The following is a 5,000-nucleotide window of genomic DNA, read 5'->3' as shown; positions in this document are numbered from 1 at the left end:
ACCTGGAAAATCAAATCACATTATTGATATAATGAACGAGTCTTATTTCCTTCGGTTTCCAACGTGGCCAACTAGGAAGTAACAGTGAGCAGTGGAATGAATATATGCAAGAGGTTCAAGTTGATTTACGAAGGAACCTTTAAAACACTAACATGATGATTCCTTGCAACAGATTTGGAAGCTTTTGGATGCCGTCAAAACATGCAAATCGTGTTTAATTCAGATAAAATGTAGAAGACAAAAATGGAAAATATTTGAAATCTAGAAGTCGTTGGTACTTAGGTTAAAATTTGAACTAGTACGTAAACCTAGCGATTAAGAAATAAAGCGAAGACATTATATACAGTGACTGATCAGATGTGTAATCATTCATTTCGCATTAAGTTCGCATACTGCTACTTCTTTTCTTGACCTGTTGCTATTATGTCTAATTTTTAAAAAAATCGCTTCATATCTAAAAACGCGACCAAACAAGCAACATACCCTCAGTGAAACCCACGCGACTGTTGGCTAAACAAATAATGGCTCGAAAAAGATTTTTACCACAATTGCTTGTAATCTCTTTCTTTGTGGCTCTGAAATAAACGCTTTCTTTAGCGTTGAATAATGTGGACTCACTCGGCTGCGCCTCGTGAGTCCACAGCATTTTGACCACTGTGATGACGAATATCGTTGTCGATAAGAGTACAGACAACGCTGAACCACTTTCGATTTGTTAAGTTTCAAACTGCAAACAGTTTTGCAAATACTACCATACATTCAGTAGAGGCCTATTCATCCATGAGCACTATCTATCACCCAAGCATTTTCTTGGGCGGGCAATGAACAGCTGTTTCGTCCTTGTTAGGACACATCAGCATGTTGTACTCACTGACTCGGTCCCAGTCGTCTCTCGGTCTCTGAAGGGAGCGAGAGTCAACTGGGGACACTAATGAATTAAGGGATGATGGGAAGGAGGAAAGGAAAGGGGAGACCTTCCCATCATTACCCGCTCCCGTCCGCGCATCCCTCATTAATAATCCCTTCAGAGACCGAGAGACGACTGAGGACGAGTCAGTTGTACTCAAGTCAAAGACAAACCCAGGGGCTGAGTTCATACGCTTGCCGTATTGCCGACTTCGATTTGTAATAGAAAAGCGCCGAATTCTCGACCTGAAGGTCATTGGTTTCCAGAACAACAACAACAACAACAACAACAAAAGAGGTTATAAGACCGGCCTGCTTGATAGAAGATCTGATCAACGCAGGCCAGGCAACAAGACACTTAAGCAACAATCGTGTACAAAACTCGTCAAGATAACCATACACAAACCGACAAAAAGCACTTGTTCTCTATTTCTCCCTTGTGAATTCCACAACAGTTACTATCCTAAGCTTTCTTCAATCAAACATAGTCACAGATTCAGAATTACTTTCATTTCTTTCTTTTTACGAGTATTTTCGCGGCACTTATCTTGCTATTAGCAACTTCTAGTTTAAAAGAAATATTGAAAAGTAATTACAGAAAACTCAAAAACTCGTTGACCGATGAAGATGTTCTGATAACGTTGAAATCTATCTGTTAAGATACTGTTATTGCTCTGCGTCGATAAGTGTTTGCAATGCTTCCGAGCTAGACCATTCAGTCAGTTTGGCCAGTAAAATTAGAGCCAGGTTATCAAAACCGCGCACACCAAGTACTCAACTTTTAGCGTGAGAAAATTAGAGTAAGAGCTTGCTACAATTCTTCTTGGTCTCTATTGGTTAAGAAATTCAGTTCACAGACAAAGCCTTCAAAACTTCAGTAAAAGCTTCAATGTATGTTATATATTATATAAATAGTATATTTTGTATATGCTCAGTACAATCGTGGACAAAACTCTTAAGAAAATTACCCTTCCAAGCGCTTTCAGTTGTAAACAAACAATTGACCATATTTCAATCCCCCTTCCCCACAACCCAACATGCTTCAATGTTGTTTTCTGGGAGTCATGAACAGTTTCCTGCCATCAACACTTTCCAAATCGAAATTGTATATGGGGAGGGGAGAAGAAGAATTACAAACTATTGCACGTGGAAAATGGTCTCACTGTGTAATTTTGACATTGATTCACATTCCTTTTTTTCTCGATGCTTTTATGCTGTTTTAGTACATGGCATATTAGCCTTTACTTGTCAATCAAGATTATTAAGTTCGAGCGAAGCAAAACGCTTACAAATCACGTCGATTTAATTTTTTTTTTTTTTTTTTCGTGTGGCTGACTAGTCGCCTCGATTTGATGCAGGGGGCCTCGAGCCCACGCTGCTTGACGAAATGAACATAATATTGCAGGCTCATGTTTTGCTCGCGTTAACCTGTGAACTTGCGTACGCATTAGCTTTGGAGCGTTTCTTTTGAGTTTTTCTCCCCGAGTGAAATTAATTGTGTTTATTTATTCGATATTTATTTATTTCCGTCGACCTCAGGTTTGTCAGTTGAATTACTATTACGAGTTATCGACGTTAAACATGGTTACTTTACTTTCTCCTTTATTTAACTTACATTTACGATTGATGCTATTTATCAAAACAGAAGTTGCAATTTGACCTTGGTTTGTCAGTAGTATCGAGGTGTGATTCTGAAACAAAAGTTGGATCAATAAAACACGTAAATGCGACGATAAACTTCAAAACCAACACAATCTCCGCACAGCGTACAATTGTTTTTGCGATGCATCTAGATTAAATTGCCATTTGACCCTACACAGCCTTCCTTCTCAGTCAAAATATAAATAATTACTGGATCTGAATATGTTAACGAAAGGAAGTCATCTCGAACGCACTTCCTAATCTCAGATTACTGCTTGTTAACAAGTTCAAGTTCTATCTATAAAATGTCACGTTTTTACGATGACGTGTGTCCGGTAATTTCTCTGACAAAGGAAATATTTCCCAATGAGCCCATGATTTCCACAAGATTATAACACAAATCCTGGATGATGAATTTTTAGGCACCTGCCTGCCTTGTGATCCAACATGGCTGATATGACGTCACGTCAATGAGCTATATAAATTGAAGAGCAGTTTGCGAAGGACCAATGACTGTCACTTTCAGTTCTGAGGAATGTTTGCGGCAGAGGTGAAAAGTGATTCCACTGTCGCGGGCAAATATCGCTAACCGGCGCTTAGTTTTGGCCAACTTATGTCTTGTTTAAGAGCGGGACAAAAGCAACTAGCAAATGATAAACATGTGCTTGAAGCCTTTGTCCTTATCTTAACCAGAAAATGGCCCGCATCGCGTGTGTCACGGTGTCAACTTACTTTAAATGTTTGGGGTCAATGGCATATAGTAATACGAATGAAAAAGTTGTCAAACTTAGCCACCTCATCTGGGTCAGTGTACATTAACAGAATTTAGTGTGTCATGGAAGTTAAGTTTTCGTCGTGACAATCAACACGGCAAAGCGAGCAGTCCGATTGCGAAAACTCCTGGAAATCGATTTTTCATCTACAGAGTGATTAATTCAATTAATTAATTAAGCTGTACGCCGCTCTTCCAAATATGCAATCAAGACAACTGCGGGAACAGGATCAATTGCGAGCTCGTGCATGTTTTCTCCCATAAGAGTCTGATTTATATATAAAGCTCATTTGAGAAACTAATTCATTAAGACTCAATTGTCCTTTTAATTGGAAAGATCGAAATCTGTCCCAATCCCTGGAAAACTGGTACCAGCGTAGTAAACACAAGAACAAATCAAAATGGTTACAGCTGGATACACCGTATAATGAGCCGTAAATTTAAACAGTCGACATTAGAAGACATTAGAAGACATTAACAAAAAAAAAATTTCCACCCTTTTTTAGTTCTACTAAAAATAAAAATATATCAGATAACTCACGTGGTTAAAACATTAGGAAATAACACCGTTGGGCGAGAATAGCAATTATAGTATTAAAATTATATTTCAAGTAAATCAATGCTTAACCAGTCTTCCTTGGATGACAAGCATGAATTAACCGGGTACATTTTGTCAAAACGACTGTTCGGCAATATGCGAATGCAACATTGAGCAAGGAAGTCTCGGAGAAACCGCTATTAACAAGCGTCTGTCAATAAATAATGTTAAAGAAGTAAAAATTGCGTAAATCCTACAGCTTAATTAAACTGAGATATCTGCGAATGTTTTTAAAGGTTCTCTATGGTTACAAAAAAACGGATAAGGAAAAACTTCGTAAAATGAAGTCATAGAAATCTAAGATGGAAGATGAAACCTTTACATTTGGAGAGTCCAAGATGACTTGTGTCCCTTCTACGGAGTTCTTCAGCTGCTTTCAATCCGTCCTCGCACAGTTTCCAATGTGGACTCGCGATATTGATAGCTGCGTCTGAGTTTTTGAACTCTTAAATCGTTCTCCACAACTTGATTACTACCTCAGAAAGGAATGCAGGAGTAGTTCCCTAGAGATGAGGTAACCAAAACAAACCGATACGGTTTACTAAATAAAGCACTCCGATTGGACAGATATGAACTTACTACCAGCAGATGCCGGTATTATGAGGTAATAAGTGCCATACAAGGCTGACTTTTTGCTCACAGATGAATTCATGTGAATCGATTTGCTTAGTGCTTTCCACTCAAGCAATGAAAAAGTGGCTTTCAATTTCATGCCTGGGAGATGTGAAAGAGCGAGAAATTCCCGCATGAGCAATTGATGACATCATGTTGGAAGTCTTCATGGCCAGTTTGAAATTTGCTCGAAAATGCCTTATTCCAGGCTAGATTCATGATCAGTTCGCTACGTTTGAGTACACCAGTTTTAAAAGAGGAAGAGAAGGTTTGCAAGGGAACAACACTTCAAATATTTTTTAAAGTTATGCGAAAATAAAACTTCAATCAGCCTTTGTGAAAGTCAAGAACTGAATTGATGAAGTTTAACTTTCAGCGTCAGTGTATTTAATATCCCTTACTGTTTTCAGAACTGTAAAAACATAAGCTGTTCTTAGGCATGCATGTCTGTAAACACCAATATTCCAGAGA

This window comes from Montipora capricornis, chromosome 3 (genome assembly GCF_036669925.1).
Source record: "Montipora capricornis isolate CH-2021 chromosome 3, ASM3666992v2, whole genome shotgun sequence".
Taxonomy (NCBI): Eukaryota; Metazoa; Cnidaria; class Anthozoa; order Scleractinia; family Acroporidae; genus Montipora; species Montipora capricornis.
This window is presented reverse-complemented; position numbering follows the sequence as displayed.